Source organism: Felis catus, chromosome A1 (assembly GCF_018350175.1).
Source record: "Felis catus isolate Fca126 chromosome A1, F.catus_Fca126_mat1.0, whole genome shotgun sequence".
In the NCBI taxonomy this organism is placed as follows: Eukaryota; Metazoa; Chordata; class Mammalia; order Carnivora; family Felidae; genus Felis; species Felis catus.
In genome coordinates, this window is record NC_058368.1 from 22,630,281 (window position 1) to 22,649,948 (window position 19,668).

At 44.4% G+C, this 19,668-nt stretch overlaps 1 protein-coding gene across 6 annotated transcripts in view; it reads right to left on the reverse strand.

Annotated features, from left to right (window-relative positions):
* CYSLTR2 (cysteinyl leukotriene receptor 2) overlaps nt 1-19,668 on the reverse strand; it is a 92,806-nt gene that overhangs the window by 17,284 nt on the left and 55,854 nt on the right. For 2 of the 6 annotated variants that reach the window (XM_045052855.1, XM_045052870.1), the window contains one exon: nt 13,846-13,961. The exons of the other annotated variants lie outside the window; for them this stretch is intronic. The gene's annotated coding sequence lies outside the window, so the exon portion shown is untranslated. The remainder of the gene's footprint in view (nt 1-13,845; nt 13,962-19,668) is intronic. 6 annotated transcript variants of the gene reach the window in all.

Genomic DNA, 19,668 nt, shown 5'->3' on the forward strand with positions numbered 1-19,668 from the left:
ATACTCCTGGATTTTTTTATCTCTCTTTTTCTCAGCTTCCTCTTTTTCCATAACTTTATCTTCTAGTTCACCTATTCTCTCCTCTGCCTCTTCAATCCGAGCCGTCGTGGTTTCCATTTTGTTTTGCATTTCGTTTAAAGCGTTTTTCAGCTCCTTGTGACTGTTCCTTAGTCCCTTGATCTCTGTAGCAAGAGATTCTCTGCTGTCCTCTATACTGTTTTCAAGCCCAGCGATTAATTTTATGACTATTATTTTAAATTCACTTTCTGTTATATCATTTAAATCCTTTTTGATCAGTTCATTATCTGTTGTTATTTCCTGGAGATTCTTTTGAGGGGAATTCTTCCGTTTGGTCATTTTGGATAGTCCCTGGAGTGGTGAGAACCTGCAGGGCACTTCCCCTGTGCGGTGGTGTATAATGAGTTGGTGGGCGGGGTCGCAGTCAGTCCTGATGTCTGCCCCCAGCCCACCGCTGTGGCCACAGGCCACAGACTGGTGTGTGCCTTCTCTTCCCCTCTCCTAGGGGCGGTATTCACTGTGGGATGGCGTGGCCTGTCTGGGCTACTTGCACACTGCCAGGCTTGTGATGCTGGGGATCTGGCGTATTAGCTGGGGTAGGTAGGCAAGGTGCACGGGGGCAGGAGGGGGAGGCTTAGCTCGCTTCTCCTTAGGTGATCCACTTCAGGAGGGGCCCTGTGGCAGCAGGAGGGAGTCAGATCTGCTGCCTGAGCTTTGGCTCCGCAGAAGCACAGAGTTGGGTGTTTGCGCGGAGCGAGCAAGTTCCCTGGCAGGAACTGGTTCCCTTTGGGATTTTGGCTGGGGGATAGGCGAGGGAGATGGCGCTGGCGAGCGCCTTTGTTCCCCACCAAACTGAGCTCTGTCGTCCGGGGGCTCAGCAGCTCTCCCTCCCTTTGTCCTCCAGCCTTCCCGCTTTCTGAGCAGAGCTGTTAACTTATGACCTCCCAGACGCTAAGTCGCGCTTGCTGTCCGAACACACTCTGTCCGTCGGGCCCCTCCGCTTTTGCCAGCCAGACTCAGGGGCTCTGCTTGGCTGGTGAGCCGCCCCTCCGCCCCGGCTCCCTCCCGCCAGTCCGTGGAGTGTGCACCGCCTCGCCGCCCTTCCTACCCTCTTCCGTGGGCCTCTCATCTGCGCTTGGCTCCGGAGACTCCGTTCTGCTAATCCTCTGGCGGTTTTCTGGGTTATTTAGGCAGGTGTAGGTGGAATCTAAGTGATCAGCAGGACGCGCGGTGAGCCCAGCCTCCTCCTACGCCACCATCTTCTTCCCCCCTCGCTAAGGACATTCTAATGCGTGCCCTACCTGCCATCAACACAATTCTAGCAAGTCTGTAAAGGTACAACATGGACAACAACAGCCCCAAGGCTCCTTTGAACATCCCCAGAAGATCTGTGAATGTGTTCTGGTTATTGTTTATTCTCAGAGTGTGTTAAGGCTTTTCTTTGCTAGAGAGCTCTGGCTGTATGGTAGAAAAAAAAATTGCTTAATTTGGGAATCCCAACCTGTCTCTTCAGTAAGAGACACACATTTCACTGACATAGTCATCAAAGAACTGTAAAGCTTTACCCTTTACTTAGAAACAATACTCCTTATCCACGGACAACAGGGAAAGTAACAACTAATGGAATTCTAAAATCCTCAAACTTCTAATGGTTGAAGTATTTCCATTGGCCTTGATTGCAGACAATGAGATCAGTCCCCTCTAGAACCAACAAAGTATCTCCTCCTGAGTATATAACAAGCTGCCTTGAGCATTTGGGAATTACTTCCAATCTTTGATCCTATCCTATTGCCATCTAACGTGATGACTATAGGAAAGCTGCATTTCCAAAGTATTCTCCAAAGCAGTCTCTGATCAGAAACCTAGATATTTGGTCTTCTGGAAAAGACCTCAGAGAAAAACTTTTCTTGATCCCAGATGGAAAATACCCTATTGTTATCTTTAACAACTGACATTGTATTAACAGTCCAATATTTTAATTTTTGGACTCATGTCTCCCAAGTAAAAAGACATTCAGAACTCCCCCCCCCCCCCCAACTACTGGAAGTCCATTCCTTTGAAAGACCTCAAACCCGGGGTGCCTGGGTGGCTCAGTTGGTTAAGCGTCCGACTTCAGCTCAGGTCATGATCTCACAGTCCGTGAGTTCGAGCCCCGCGTCGGGCTCTGTGCTGACAGCTCAGAGCCTGGAGCCTGTTTCAGATTCTATGTCTCCCTCTCTCTCTGCCCCTCCCCTGTTCATGCTCTGTCTCTCTCTGTCTCAAAAATAAATAAACGTTAAAAAAAAATTTTTTTTTAAAAAAAGAAAGACCTCAAACTGAAGATTTTTAGAAATTCTCCAGAAGTTGTTGATTTACAGAAGTGGGAAACTTCTGCCCAAAGCAGTGAAACAAATACTGACTGCAGAAGCAGATGGCTTTCACACAAGACAGAACAAAATTTTCTAATTCTTTAGCACCCTCTTCTTTCCCTTTACTAGTCATCTTGTTCATCATTGTACTTTTACCATATTAACTAATGTAATCTCCCTTATCTTCATCCTTTGACCTATTATAGTCTTTGCCACTTAAGAGAAAACAAAATTCTCTGGGTTGTTTTTTCTTAGGCCATAGCCACTGTTCTGAATTTAACTGATTACTGACAAAATTTAACAACTAAAAACTAGCAAACGGGTGGCTGGGTGGTTCAGTCCATTAGGCTTCTGACTCTTGGTCTTGGCTCAGGTCATGATCTCACAGTTTATGAGATGGAGTCCCACATCAGTGTCTGTGTTGACAATGGAGAGCCTGCTTAGGATTCTCTCTCTCTCTCTCTCTCTCTCCCCCTCTCTGTCTCTCTCTCTCTCTCTCCCCCTCTCTGTCTCTCCTTGGCTAATGCGAGCTCTTGTGATGTGCACTTTCTCTTTCTCAAAATAAATAAATAAGCTTAAAAAATAAAAAAAAACAAGCAAACAAAAAACAAAAAAAAACACTTCAAGAGGTAAATTTTCTTCTATATATCCCTTCTGATATTTAAATTTCCCTTGCATAATTAACCCCCAATTTCAGGCTTATTAAATTGTACATTGGCCCCATAGCAACAAAATGCTTCTGCTGAATTCCTTACAACCCTATCAGCAAAACCTGACACTTTGGGAGTAAGAACAAAGATTTGGTCTAACTTGGATAGAAATTGCTACTTTATTTTCTTTCACAACCTTCCAGCTTGCTGTGCAGGACCTGTTTGACTCCACTGAAGGAGAATCTGTCCATCTCAAGTGACTTTCCACCACAGATGCTCAAATAAAGAAAAAGGCTCATTCCTGTTTTGATAAATGATTCTTAAATTCCCAGTACCACCAGGTTACTTCTTATGTGGACATCAGGCTTACACCCACCTGCCACACACTGCCCTATGTATTCAAGATCATCGTTAGAGAACATCAGATATTTAAAACTACCACCCCTCCAGGAATCATGTTTCCCTAAAAAGAATACACAGAGACATCTGAAAGAGGCAGGCACAGGCTTATGAGAGAACTGTCAGGAAAGATTACTAAGTCCCCGGCATGCATACTGTGCAAGCAACAACTACCAGAATTGAAATAATCTAACTGGAAACAATTACTCATAACTTATCTCTGACCTTGGCAAAAATCTTAAAGGGTCCAACTTCTTCTCTGGAAGCTGACAAAAACTCTCTCCTTGATCAAACTCTAGCCAGGCTCCTCTGAGCCCTCTTCCTGACTGGGCTTCTACCTTGGTCTGTAAGGACTTGAATAAAGGACTAACAGGTTTTTTTTAACAGCTCAGGGTCATATCTCTAGGATGACCATAACCTTCCCTTATTATAGAGCCTGAAAAAACTCAAGGATGTCAAAAGAATTTACTATTTGTTCCAGCCAACCTGAAGATAGGGCTCCTGGCCTCCAGGCTCTGTGGGAGGGTAGAATCCTAAACTTCATAAGTGTCAGTTAGCAAATTCAGATGCAGTTTCCACTATTTGCAATTTTTTACTTCCCTGACTCTGCTGAGCTCCTGTTTACCACCCCCCGCCCCCCATTCCTTCATTCTTCCTTAAAAACATCCACTCATCTCTGTAAAAATCGAAGTTGAGTTCAGTTCATGTTGGAGTCTTTTCTCTACTGCAACAGTATAAAATCTGTCCTTTAGTATCTGGCTTTGCTTTATTTTTGACAAATCCTAGGTTTAAATGTAAATTCATGAGGCAGAGTTGTCACAGATAATAACATAGTCCTTAATTTCTTCTTAACTAGCCAAAGAGAAATTTATGCTAGAATAAACAAACACTTATTACTGCACCTGTAAATATTACATAACAACCTATGACTGGAGGTGTGTGTGGAGAGAAGCTTCCTGGAAGTCTAGAAAAGAACAGCTGGATTTGGGTAGGGGGGACATGTTTTCATTGTCTGAGTATGATGGTATGGGTTTCTGTTTTTCAGAGTCTGTTATAAGAACTAATAACCATTTTTGTTCCTACAAAGTCTGCTTCCTTCAATCTTACTCCCAAATTATCTGATGCAAGCATAAGTCCTATTATAATTCCTAACATCTTCTTTCTGAGATTCCCTAGTTTCCCTTTATGTGCATTCTCCTTTAACACAAGTCAATAAACCCAACTTTGTTCAACTGTAGGTGTGTTCCCAATTGCCTTTGACTAGAAGACACTGACTCTGAGAATCCACATAATGATCTAAAGGTATGGCAAAATATTAGTTAAATTAACATATCCAAAGAGATGGTTTGTAAATATATTTCTGAAGCAGCAAGGATGTTTTTCAATTCTCCTTCAGACACTTACATGAAAGTGTAACTCAGAAATCACATAAATGATTTCAAAAAACGAAAACCTTTTTTCTTTAATTCAGCACTTCCCAAAGTATCTTCCACAGAATATGAATTCCATGAGATGTTCTGTAAAAGACAAGGCTTCCATGTTTAAATCAGTTAGAGAAACACTGCAAGCTCTAGTATTCCTCTTTTGGAGATTCATAATGGAATTAAAGGCTCTATGGGGCTCTGAAGAAAGAAAAGAAAAGAAAAGAAAAGAAAAGAAAAGAAAAGAAAAGAAAAGAAAAGAAAAGAAAAGAAAAGAAAAGAAAAGAAAAGAAAGAAGAGGAAAGAAAGAAAAGGAAAGAAAGGAAGGAAGGAAGGAAGGAAGGAAGGAAGGAAGGAAGAAGGAGGGAGGGAGGAAGGGAGGAATGACCTTTTTACAAGAACAAGTCATTTGGCTTAGGGCCCATCTTAATCCAGTAGGACCTCATCTTAACTAATTACATCTACAAAGATCCTATTTCCAAATAAGGTCACATTCACAGGTACCTGGGGTTAGTACTTGGATATATTTTGCGGGGGGCATAATTCAACTCACAACAAGGATATATAACATCAATTTCATGGGGTTGTTGTAAACATTAAATTAGAGAGAGAGAGAGAGAGAGAGAGAGAGAGAAAGAGAGAGAGAGCTTCATAGAGTAGTTGGCACTGGGTAAGTGCTCCTCAGCTGCTTTACTGTCATGAATGAATGTAGGAATGACCTAGCTTCAACATCTGTCATCCCACTGACCATGAGGATGAGTTGATGACCTCAGTTCTCAAATTCATTTGAAGTGTAAAAAGTAGATTCCTGTTGGTATTTGCAAGAAAGGCATTCTGTACAGAAATACTGATAACCTTTAGATTATTCTGTTTATGATGAAAATCTCTTGATTCCACTTCACTCCTTTGCTTTCAGTCTATTCTTACCAGGGAACCTTCTAATAACCCATCTGCTTCATCAGTCCTTTCTGAAACGATGGACTTTGAATGGTGAACTGGAAGATTACAATAAAGGGAAAGTATAGTCCCCCCATTATACATGTGCAAACCAGAATAACCAGAATTCTGGGTTAAAAATGAATTCTCTGTGAGTTTGGCTTGTGTGAATTGATTTCTTGACAAGATGAGATTTCTTATACGCAGAGCTGAGGGCCACATCTTATTTTTGAGAGATGGTAGGGGCTTAGTTATGATTACACGGATAATGGCTCTCTGCTTTTGATCCATCTCAACCGCAAGTCTGAGGTTTCTAGCTCGGGTTATAGGGAGAATGGTGAGGCTATTAGCTAGGATGAGGAGCACACACTCTAGAATTCAGGAGACAGGTCAAGGATGTACATATGGTTCAGAAAGATCATCCCACAGAGGCTAGAAGTCTGTAAGCCTGACTTGGGAAAGGGAATACAGTAAAATGAGGAACTGGAGATAGTGTCTTAATTCAATGTTATAGAGAATTAAAGTATCTACTGGTTTGCAAGGCCAGGACAGAAGGATCGAACTTTGAATCAGGAAATGCTAGAGGTAGTACAGTCAACACAAATCAAGTCCATGAAGCAAGCATGAAGTTGGATTAGATGTCACAATTATGTCAGCTCTGGATGGGTGCAGCACTAGAACCAGGGTCAACAAACAGAGCCTTAGGGGACAAAGATACAAGACATGGTAAATAAGACTGGTATACGACCAGCTAGAGGAATTACTATGGAAGGCTTCCATTACAAATGACATTTTTTTTTTTGGAAAGGATGGAATTCTACCCATATGACCATACAGAACCTACTTTAGTCTTAAACACCCTGACTTTGGAGCCCAAATTCTGAAAGAATCTTCAGGAAATCTCATATCTAACAGACCAGGGAAGGATCTCAAAAAGGAAAAATGGACTTGAAAGCAATCAAGTCCTTAAACTTTTTGACCATGAAGACTACCACTTCTCCCATCTCAAGACTAACATGGCTTGTGAATTGCAATGAGAAGGGCAGCCTGGGAAGGTTAGGAAGCAGCCTGCACTCTTCCCTGACTAGGGTGTGGCAAGCCTTCAGGGACACTGTCAGCTATGGATGCTGAGAAAAGTCCCATCTCATAGGTAGAGCATGGAAGCCAGCAGGTACAACCACAGACAAGATGTCTCAATAGATAGTAATAAATGTTCCATCAGGGACTTGAGATGTTTGGGGGGACCAAAACCAGACTTCTAGCAACAGGGATTCCTTGAGCAACTGGGAAGCAAGGCAGAATTCATGGGGAAGTCCATCTGTAAGCTGCAAGACCCTTTACAGCCAAGCCACAGTGCAAGGAGAGGGTTTGGGGCCTGAGAGGAGGCCTGACCAGTGCAGGCAGGCCCTGAATCCTGGAGGCCCTGAGTCCTTGAGAGCCTTGGGTCCCAGAAGCCCTGGATTTTGGAGGCTTTGAGTCCTGGAGGCCCTAAGTCTGGAGACCTTGCGTCATTGAGATCTTGGGTCTTAGAGAGCCCAAGGGCTGTACAAAGCCTTGGACACAGAGACTCAGGCCAGAGATGCCAAGGCAGGGGTCCATTTTCCCTATTGAGGTAGAGACAAAATTTCAGGACAGGAAAGATGCCCAACTTCAGAGTCATGGCACAAAGTCAGGATCAGATCAGCCTAAGGGTAACACCGAGTTCCAGAATTGCTTCCATTCCTCTGCCTGAGATTGAGGTTGTTTCTGGGTCCTATAGGGGCCTGGAGGGGAGTGGGAGCGGTCGATGGCTGGCAAACAGCCTGTGCTTCAGGGAGACAATACCTACAGAAGCTGGAGCTTTGAGTCCAAGAGCATCTTAATCCATGGAATGCTAAAGAAAGAGAATACACTAATACCCTTCCTAGAAGCCTCATTTACCTAACAGCCACAGGCTAAATGCGGGACCAGCTCAGATCCAAAATTCCATTTAGCTCAACACTTTCTCTTGAGAGTCCTTTAAAACATTGATTGTTCTTTTCTGCCCACATAAAATATACCTGACCACATCACACTTCAACCTTTCACTAGAATGTAAAAAAAAGGAAAACGAAAAAAAAAAAAATGCCTGCTATCTGTGGCTGTAAAATCAGCCAGACCAATTAAGTACGTGACAGGAAGCTGAGAAATACATGAAGAGGTAAATTCAAGGAAAATTAGGAAATAAATTGACAGCCTAATTTCCACCGCCTTGGCAGGAGAAGAGAAAGAGCATGTGTACAGCTTCCTGTACTGAGAGGGGGCTTGAAACAAGGAAAGAATTAGGGCTTTGTCTCCTGCAGCTTTACTGGTGATCCAACAACAAAGAAGAAACAGTGAGAAGCAGCAGCAGATGGGGATTCCATATTTTAGTTACGAAGAAAACCAAATGTGCTGCATGACCAGATAAATCTGACCAGGATGAATAGCTTCCATTGATGCTTAGAATGTTTTCATGGTTGTAGCAAAGCTGCAACTGTCCAAAACGTCACAGAAAATATTTTCATCTATCCTTAGAAAAATACACATTTTTAAAGAAAAATACATTTGTGACACATTCACAGGTGATCATTAGACCCTGTCACAGAGTGCCCCCCCCCCACCCCAGTCAGCATTACTGTGTGTCACAGCTGCACTCACCTTCAGTTCTGGACCTGTCTCAGAACCTGAAGCCTGAGGCACTCAGACACACTGACTGTAGGTATACCCGGCAGAGCAGCAAAGGGATGTGCATTACACAACAGGATGCTGTGAGATTGTGATAAACTTCTAAAGAACAGAGAATCTTCTGGAGAATAAATGCCTGTGCAGTCTGCTTGCATCATCTTTACAAGGAACTCATGATGGGATTTTCAGCAGCACCTAATCTGTCAGCGCCATGTCAGGAGAGCTAGACCGGCCTGCCGGCAGCCTCCCATATTGCCACTAGGTGACGTTCTGGGTCCTCTGTTTGGCCACTGTCTCTGGAACTTCTAACTCCCACACTAAGAATGCTTCTGGCAAGTTAACATCAGGCCCTTGGCTGTCTGATTTCATCAGGCAACCTCCCTGCCCTCACTTCAAGCTACCCACCTTGGCCAAACCTGCCTAAGGGCTCTGGGAAAGCACACTTCCGCTGTTAGCCACCTCCACCTCAAGCCACAGATGTTTGTTCATTCGAAATAAGCAACAGCCAACCTGTATTGTGTTTACTCTGTGGTAGGCACTCTGCAAAGCTCCTTATGTATATTAACGCAATTAGTCCTCAAACAGCCCGAGGTACTCTGCATCAGCTATTGCACAGAGGAGAACAACGAGAGGGCAAAGGCGTAGAATAGCGTGTGTGCCCAAGGTCACTTGTGATTTAGTGGTGGGATGGGGCTGAAACCCAGTTCCCAGCTCTCTGTTCCAAAGCTGTTCTGTCTCTACTTGAGCCACAAATACTGGGTCCTGTGTATCTGACAAAGAAGAAAATACAGTCTCAGACCTACAGGAACCTCCACGGTGCTGACTAAATCAGATAAGTTAATAGATAAAGCAAGGTGAGAAGGGCCATCCAAATGAATGCCATAGGAACGGCCTTGGGGAACAAGGGAATTTTTAGGGTACTAAGGGGGAAAGGTTGACTAGGGAAAGGGGACAGGGGTTCCAGACAGGGGAGCAGGATATATGAAGACTGGTTGCTAATAGCACATGGCATGTTTGGGGAACAGCAAGTGATACAGTATAGGAGAAGCATGAAAGGGAGAATGAGGTGAACAGAGGGTGATTTGCGAGTGACCTACATCCACACTAAGGAGTTTGGGTTTTACTCTGAGGGCAATGAGAGCCCTCGAATTATGGAAAGCAGATCTGTACTTTAGACAAGTGATTCTGGCAGCAGATGGGAGGGCAGTTTGGAAGGAGGCAAGCTTAAGTTCAGAGAGACTGCAAAGGACACTCCTGTGATTGTCCAGGGCAGAGGGGGTGGACATAGTTGGATGGGACCAAGAGATATAAAGAAAAATGAGAGATGGCCAGAGTTGCAGATGGACCAGTTATAGAAGGGGGGACCAATCAAGGGAAGGGGGGATCTTCTCAGGTATTTGCAGTGAGAATGTTGCCTTACACTAATAAAAAGAATACAAGAGGAAGATGTTGTTTGGGGGAAAATGAGTTCAATTTGGGACATTTTGAGTTTGAAGCTTTTGTGACACATGTAAATGGAACTGTCCCCTTGCAGTCTAGAGCAGGGCCATCAGTGCTTAATGCTAACTGAAGCCAGAAAAGTGGATGACCTCACAGGGGTGTGAGAACAGAAAAGAATGTCAAAGACGGGACCTTGCAGGGACATCCACAATTAAGGGGCAGGCAGAGAACAGGAGCTGGAAAGATAATTGACAAAGGCTGGCCAAACCGTAAGAGACCAATCAAGAATGCAACATCAAGGAGGCCAAGAGAAAGACTGGTTGAAAAACCAGGTAGTTAGTGGAGATAAAGTCTCAAGGTTATCAGTGACCAGAGGGGTGGGGTGGAAGTCCAAGGACAGGGAGCTGATAGAGGTGCAGCAGTCGAGAAAGTTACCGCTAAGATGGGAGAGGACACTCTCAAGCTCTGTAGTTATGAAGGGGTGCATTGCCAGAGGAAGATTTTGAGTCAGGGAGGGAAGATGCATGTCTTCTTTTCTTTGGAGACATCTTGATTGTTACTCTTAGCCAACCTCCCTCCAGTGACTTCAGTCTCTTCCTCTCTTTGTTTCATCCACCTGAACCTCTAGACTAGAATGTACACTGTGCCTGAAGTGTAGCAGACCTGCTCTGACTCCCCATTCTCCCACATTCTAGTTGTAGAACTCTTACCCTTTGAGCTTCAGCTTCCTCACCTTCAAAATGAGGCTAAGAAAGCCTGTAGGACTTGCCTGTAGTTGCAAGTGAAAGAATGTGTTCACTATGCCTAGCAGGTGGTCAACCAAATGCCAGTTCTCTCTTCTCCTACTAATTCTGTGACCTATTCAAGTTTTCGTTTTGCTTGTCCTGTTACACCTTAACTCTCTGTACTACTGAGCTCACTGTTGTCATTTCTTTTTCATCTTCCTCTTTTTAATTTACAACAAGAGCTGCCCTGCCCCATCCCCACCACCTCCTGAGAGCCCCCTCTGAATCATACATGACTAAGATAAGGTCATCTGCGCCTTCTCACCAGCGCGTACTACTGCTGCCTCTCAGACTTCCTTCTCAGTCACTGTAGAATTTGTTCCTCGTGTCTTGTCTATGAAACATCCACTTCTCTAACTTCTGTGGTCCTGGGTACTTGTGGTTTTCCATTTCCTGATTGTTCAGTAATCCACTGTTAGTTCTTCTTTACCAGTTGTGGACAACCACTGGAGCCCCACCAGCCATCCTCAGCTCACCTCTCTCTAATCCCCCAAGAACTCACCCACGATGAAGACTTTACTCCATCTCTCTGCCTCTGACTCCCAGATGTCTTTTTCATATGAAAATATCATATTTCTAACTTATAATTTGCAAAAAAAATTTCCTCAGTTATGTCATTTGCTTCACTTGGCCTATCTTGTGCGATAGGCTGAGTTAGTATTATCTCAATTTTATAACTAAAGGAAAAAACCTCTGAGAACTAGAAAATTTTTAAGTGTTTTTTCCTGACTTCTAATCTAAGCCATATTCCTACATTTCCAGTTGTCTACAGGATAGACTTATTTGGAGACTCTGTCTCTGCTCACATCTTCCTTGGGTTTCTCCTCCCTCTCAAACCAATCCCACTCAGCTGGTGTTATTGGGCTGAATGTTTGTGTGCCCCCAAAATTTTTATGTTGAAGCCCCAGCCTCAAATGTGACTGTATTGGAGACAGGGCTTTTATGGAGTTAATTGATGTTAAATAAGGTCACAGGGTAGGGTTCTGATCCAATAGGACTAGTGTCCTTAGGAGAAGAAACACTCTCTGCCATGGGAGGACATAGTCAGATGGCGGCCACCTACAAGCCAAGAGGAAAGGCCTCAGAATAAAACCTACCTTGTCAGCACCTTGATTTGGACTTCCAGCCCCTAGAACTGTGTGAAATAAGTTCTTGTTATTTAAACCTCCTGGTCTGTGGTTATTTTGTTATGGCAGCTTGAGCAAACCAATACAGCTGGTGGCCATTTGGGGGATGTTTTCTTTAATTTTTCTTTATTGTATATCTTACATCCAATCAGTTGACAGAGTTAGCTCTACTACTTTTGTATGACGTGCCTTGAATTCTCTCCGTGTCTTACTCTCCATGTACAAAGTCATCACGGTCCTTGGATTTTGTTCACTGATGCTTAGAAACTGTTAGCATCTCCTGACCTGTATACCATCGTGAGATTAAGCCATCACAGAACCGTGGGATTTGATGGTCCAGGTGAATTCACAGCCCCATCAGACCTCTCCCTTTCCTCCTCTCATACATCTACGTCCTCACACTATGTCGCCGTGGGTTTGTAGTTCTCCACCGCATGCAGCTTCTACTTTAATAGCCACCCTGCGGTTCACTACTCCCCGACAATAATGCCCTTTGTTTCCTCTGTCAACTTTAGAGTATAATTTGGATTTTAGCTCCCAGGGCTACTGCAGACTGTGGAATAGCAAATAGGACATTCTTTTTATAGTTCATGGAAATGTTCAGAGGAGGGAGTTGGTATAAGATCGTGGAGCCAAATCTGCCACTTACAAGCCTGGGGATCTTGTGCAAGTGATTTATCTTCTCTGGGCCTCGGTTTCCTCATCTGGAAATGGCACAGGGAGGGTGGAGTATCTCACACAGTGAGAGCACTCAACGATGTTGACTATTATGATTAAACTTCAAATTGGGGGCCCAGAGAAATGATTTAAAAGGTGAAAAGGCCCTGGGGACATGAGTCACACTGGAAAAGCGAGGCTGAGAGATGATTTAAGGATAAAAAGAAATGTTGCCTCTGCAGGGAGGAAGCAGTGACTGAGCACTGGTTCTTTCACTCACTGGCTTTGTGAGTTACCCTGGGCAAGTAACTTCATCTCCCTGTGCCTCCATTCCTCCTCAGTAAAATGGGGGCAGTGATAGCACTAGTCATTCCGCCACGGGGCTGCTGTGAGGATGAAGTGGGGTGATGCACAAATGGCACCCAGGCCAGGGCTGGGACGAGAGAAAGCACGGTGTGGGAGCTGTTATTACTGCAAAGGGCCGCAGACTGAGCCCCCGAGGTTGTGAAGAGAGGATGCAACCCTCTGGATTGGAAGAGTCTGCAAAATGTTTGTCCCTTGAAATCCCAGAGGCCCCAGAGTGCTGACCAGATATGTCTCCCTGACTCCCAAACAGGGACGTATCATTGAGTGCCTGGTTCTTGAGATCCAAGACTGCTAACTTAATAGTTGGAACTGGCCCCAAATGTCATGGAAGGCATGTAAAGCTTCGTATACTTTCTGGCCTCCTGGGAACAGTTTTGTACTTTCAGATTTTTTCCAAAGGGATAACGTAAATTAAGTTCTTGGAGACCAAAACAGAAATACAGACAAAAAGAATGGAGGTGACAACATCTTTTGATTGAGGAGCTGGGCTGGTCCCCAGGTTTCCAGAATAAATGGGGGCAGGAAGGCCCCTTTTCCTTGGAGTCAGCACTTTGGAGCATTCTGCTGCTCCAATCCCTCCCTTTCCCTTTCTCCCCGCAAAGTGCCTCAAGGTGCCCCAAAGTGCAAGTCACTTCGCAAACCACCAGGCTAATGCCCTTTGCCTTCCAAATGCCATTTACCTCCCCAGGCCTCATAGCTGACAAGTCAGCACCTTGACCCAGATCTGTAAAGCAGTAAATGTTGAATAGTATTTATGGCTCTGGAAGTACCCTGAGGAGGAAATTCTCTAATTCATTTTCTCTGTACTGTAGGGATTCTCCTTAACAGCTCTGGGGCCAGAGGGACTTTTCAGCCAGAGTCCCGGGGCCTGATAATTCACCCTGAAGGATAATTGGAGTTTCTGCCCCATGGCCTACGCAGAGTTTTATTGTCTAATTCTTGTCCTCTAGTTAGGACTCCACATTTGGAAGTTGCAAAGCTCACAGAGCCCTGTCTTCCCAGGTCCCACCAACCTGTGTCTGATTCACCCTGGAACTCAGCAGGCAGAAAATTCAGTGTGTTGTTCATAGGCTTGTTGTGGGTTTCTGGAGTAGCTTGAAACCTCTGAGGAAGGGTCTTTGGATCTGGCCTGTGTTCCATACAGAGAAGACCTGAGTGAGCCCTTGCAGCAAGAGCGGGGAGGCTTTCACAAGCAATCGTCACAACAGACAGAGGATCTCTGTGGTGACCGAGTGCACGGAACACTTTCTCCCTTGTATTTGCCTAAACTAAGTGGTTTATTTTTATTTTTTTATTTGAGAAAGAGAGAGAGAGAGAGAGAGAGAGAGAGAGAGAGAGCGCGCGCGCACGTGAGCAGGGGAGAGGGGCAGAGGGAAAGGGAGAAAGAATCCCAAGCAGGCTCCATGCCATCATGGAGTCTGATGCAGGGCTCAATCCCACGACCCTGGCATCATGATCTGAACCAAAATCAAGAGTTAGTCTCTCATCTGACTGAGCCACCCAGATGCCCCCTAAGTGGCTTCTTTTATAACCAAAATTTCCAGCCCCCCATCGCCATCTCTCCTCAGATTCTTCAGGAACCCACGGGGATACTGAAGGAGGATACTGCGAATTGGTCAGTCTCCCTGACCTGCCTGCTGACTCAATTCCAGAATGTTCAGAGAAAGTTCAGAAACCCCCAAAATAAAATTTGAATTTCATTAATTTGATTTCCTATTTTAGCTCTAAAGACTAAGCACCTTATGATATCAAGCTTCCTAATCAGAATATTTTCCTAAAATCCTAGCAGTTGGATTGCCAACTTTTCAGTGATTTTGTCCAGCCGCTGATCCACATGTGCCCTTCAGTCTGCATCGGCCTTCCTCTCCTTTTAGCACCTTTCCCGACTCCTGTGAGCTTAAGGGAGCCGCCAGAGCTTTCCTGGCCCGGGCTCTTCCTAAAGCTGCTGGGCCCTCTTGAACTGTTGACTGTTAGGTCCAGTTTGGGAGGGGGGCTGGATATGTAGCACACACTGGCTGTGTTCCCACTGAAAGGGGAACTTTGCTCAGACCACAAAATGTGTGGTAAAATGACATCCACCGCCACAAATGCACAGGGACAGACAGAAGAAGCACCATAAGAAAATGTGTATTGCTAGGGCAATAGCAAATTGCCACTAGGGCAAAGATCTGTATGGATGAAAAGTGACCATTTGGAAAGCACTAGTGTGGCAAAATGTCAGAGGTCAGATGTCAGCATCAGACTTAGAGGTGAGCAACAGTTGCCTTTTTTTCTACCCCTTGCAGGTAAGCTTTTCTCCTCTGTTTGCTTGGTTGCTTTTCTCCTCTTGTTTATACATTCTCCTGTGACGTTCCTTTCTGGATAATTTTCCTGTGCAAAAAGGTGCCTATGAATTTTGGACACTTTTGTGGATAATTGCCCCTTCAAATTGGACTTTCTTCACAATTTCATTCTTTATTGTGTATTTGGAGGGTACAAATGCTTCCAGAGAGCAAATTATCCCCAGAGGCATAGCAGGAGCTGAAGCCTAGCAGAAGGTCGGCATCTGAGCATGTGAAGGGGCCTCTCTCTGCCCCCAGGAGTGAGATGTGTGGCACTATCTCTGACGTCCTCCTTCCACCTCTGTCTTTGCTTAATTTCCTTGTTTCATTCTCTACTATTCTCCCAAAGCTAGTTTTTCTTCCATGTTCTTCCTAACCAGTAACACTCAGCCAGTACAACAAACAAAGACAAATTGAACACAAAGAACCCCGAACACACAGGGACTACTCTGGGCTCCTTAAACATATAACTTCATTTTTTTAAGCATTATTTTGACTACGTGCTATCTTTTCTCTGGCTCTTATAACTTTTCTCAGCTCTTTGTTAGTAATAATGTTAATAATGTAATAATTCTATGACACGGATTGTGGATTTAATTTTATAAAAATACCTTGACAAATTTTTGTCCCCAAATGCCCTTCACCAGTGTATGCAGGAAGAATGGTGGTCTCTGTGATTTGCCCAGTTCCTGGCCTCAGGAAGGCCGCAGGGCCACTTTGCATCTGTCTCTGGTTCTCCAGTCTTCGAGTTGCAAAGACAGAAGAAAGACAGAAGCCAGCAAGTGTCATCTCAGAAGCCATTGCCCAACTCAGTCCAATAATTTCCTCATGACTGTGTCAGCATTAGGGACTTTCCTTGCCTGCAATGAAAGTGCCTAAGAGCCATGACTCAGAGGCTCCCTCAAAGCCCACTCGTTCAAAATTAAAACTCCCTCTCTTTCTCTTCCCTCCTACCGAGGCATCTCATATTTCACCATCAAATTCACTCCTTAGAGCCAAGAAATCATTTACAAAGGGAGCTTGTTAAATGTTCCTTGTTTCCTGGAATGATATCGAGGCATTGTGATGTCATAGAAAAACTTCAAATTGCAACAGGATCCAAATCCCAGCTCTACCCCTTGCTAACTGTGTGAACATTAGCAAGTACTCTACCTCTCAGAGTTATCCAGAAGACCAGGAGGCAACACAGGTGAAAGAAAGCCTCCGACACGAAGCTGCCCTGAGCCTGGCACAGTCAATGCAGTGTCATGACTAATGCAACTCTGCCTGTTGCCAAGGGAAGAAAAGCCTGAGAACTTTTTAGTATGCCGGATGTGGGATAATTGATAACAAATAGATAACAAATTGATAACAAATAGATAAATAAAAATAACAAATAGATAATTGATAACAAATAGGTGTGTTTTGATATGTATGGAAAAATGGAAAGCCAAGGTAATGGCCCAGGAAGGTGCCCTAGAAAGCTGCCAGTGGCACGGGGGCAGTGGACACCCGTAGCCTAATGAGGAGAGGAGCCAGAGCAAACCACGGGCTTTCCTCCTCCCCTGGCCTGTCCTGCTGTCCAGTGTCTTCTCCAAGGCAGGCCTGGACTCATTACCCTCCCGTCTATGCTCTGGTATAGACATTACAGAGGAGCTGATGGCGGTCCCAGTACAGGTTGTCATCTCTCATCTGCACAAAGGACACAGTCTCCTGAATGGCTCCCTGCCCCCACTCTTGCTGTTCTCAGTTCATTCTCTACACAGTGGCCAGAGTGACCTTTCCAAAAGGCATATCTGACCATATTACTCTTCTGTTTATCACCATCACATCAGAATCAAGTTCAACTCCAGGCACATCACAATATGGATCTTGTCATCTGGCATATTCTCTCCATTCCACTCCCCTCAGTAAAGTCCATTCCAGCCTCGTGGAACTTATTTCAATGCCCCCAACACACCTGGCTTTCTGTTGCCTATTCACTCTGAGCTCCAGCTCATCACCTGGCCATCTTTTACCCAATCTCAGGTTTCTTTATGACATCATTTCTTCCAGAAAAAGCCTTCTCTGCCCCCTGGAGGTCTTGGCTGGCTACTGCCCCACCTGGCCCTGCTGCCTCATGGGCTTTCTGTCCCAGCACCTACCCCATGGGCCAGCCATAGCTCCTGTCTATCCCCACCCACCAGAGTGGTCACCACTAACGGCAGGAGGAAGCCTCACTTGTTTACCACTGTATCCTCAGGCCCTAGCACGGCTTGTGGCACATAAACATGCTCAAATAAATGACCACTGAATGAGCTAATGAAGGTATTATTCACCTCCCTCATTTTATGTCTCACAATAAATAGCTTCTAAGGAAAAGAATCCCGATGGTCTTTTGTAACAAAATGACGTTTGCACATTTTTCCTCACCAACTTTCCACTTCTTAAATTCAATCTAGGCTCTGGGGACAGGCATACAGAATCAGTGGCATGGGGGTAGAGGGGTATTGACAGAAAGAACCCAAATAGTGCTCTGTTCTAAACACTGTAGAAAGGGACACTGTATCTCTGAGGGCTGACAGTCGTTTTTCTCACTTTGTGCCAAGTTCCCCGTAGGGATTTGTGTCTGCCAGGAAAACGGACTTTAATCCTCTCAGAGAATTTATAAGAGAACAAAGTTATCGTTAAGGTAAAACTCAAAATACAATGAAACCAACATCCTTTAAAGAATCGGCAATGCCCCCACGTACTCTGTAGACCATCATGTGTTCTGTACTAAACATGCAAAGACGGGAAATTGTTTTTTTTTTTAATGATAAAAAAATTCTTGTTTTTATAATGTACAATAAAGGTATGTATACTGGATCCTTTTAAATTCTTCCAGCTTAATTAATCTTTAAACCCCTGGAGCAAAGAGGCTGTGCTCCCCGCTTTCCCTCCACTTAATTCTTCTGTCTATCCCCCACCCCCACCCCTGTCCTGTCCTCCCTCCCTTCCCCTCTCTTTTTCCTTCTAGTTCTCTTCAAATCTCCTTCCCCTTTTCCTTGAAACCTCTCTTCAAAACACCAGAGAAACAAAAAGTTTACTTTCCTGACCCTGGCTCTTCTCAAGGACCCTTCCAACTTTTGAGATGCTTTGGTTCCCACTCACTGCTCCAGCTTCTACTAGCTCCCTTGTCAAGGGCATCAGCCTACACTGCCACTAAGTCATCTATCCGATAGGAAGAAGTTTTGCTTTAAATACTCTCAAACCTTGTACCGTTTTCTCCATGGGTCAGTTAATGATATAAAGAGGTTAATAGTTCAACAGAGATAAACATAAGCTATTAGCTAAACTCCACATTCATTAATGAATTAATATATTTATGCCTTCCCATCTAGTCTTTAATTTCATTTATTTTTGAGAGAGACAGAGAGCTTGAGTGGGGAGGGATAGAGAGAGGGAGACAGAATCAGAAGCAGGCCTGGCACTGTTAGAGCAAAGCCCGATGTGGGACTGGAACTCACCAACTGTGAGATCATGACCCGAGCCGAAGTCAAATGCTCAACTGACTGAGCCACCCAGGCTCCCCTACCTTCTCATCTATTCTTAACAGAGCTCATGTACTAGGTTTTCTGCAAGGACTCCATCCTCGGGCATTCTTGGTCAGTAGAAGGGTTGAGACCTGCACATAACTAACTCCAATACAAAGAAGGCAGTGGTCAGTGCCCCCAGTGGCCCTAGCACAGATATGGTGCTGGAGGTTCTGACATAAATTTGATAAGGTGCAATGGCAAAGCTGAGCAACCCAGACAAATGTTTGTCTTTCTCTCTTTGGCTGCTATGTTAAGGAGAGCCCACTGGGTAACTGTACAAGCTCTTGTTAGGCTTTTATCTTCCAGGCTTAGCCTTGGAGGACGAGTGTGCCTCCCAAGTCTGGTGTGTAAGACAAACTTGAAAAATGGGAGTCTCTGAATCCAGAATACACATGAGATACTAAAAATGCCCACGGTGATCCTGACACAGAGCAATGAGAACATTGCAAAAATATGTTATTTTTCTTCCAGAACAGGTGTTATTTATGTTGTCTTGTACCCTGATAACCCCAGGTGGGTAGGAAGGCAGAATGCAAACAGATGCTGGGCTTAATTTTTATTCATTTGGAACATTCTGGAGCCCCAACCTCCCTAACTTTTAACCAATGCACTGGAAAAAAATCCATGTCTTTATAGCATTAGTAAGTTGAAATTCATAAATAGCTTCTCATCTTAAGAGTTTATGTGGGTGAGGTGGATGATAGAAATTTCTAGAGGTTTTGTTCATTTTATGTTTCCCACAAATTACTTCTGCATTATTAATATAGTATTAAAAGAAAGATCTGGGTGGCTTGCCTGAAATTGTACCTCTCCTTCCCTTAATACATATTGATCTCAGGCATGGGTCAGAGACAGGAAAATGTTTCAAATGAGCTATGTCAGCTATGATTTTGCTGGCCACCCATTAGAACAATCTGGGAAATTTTTGAAAAACAAACCAAAACAAAACAAAAGACTACTACACATGACTGGCTTACCT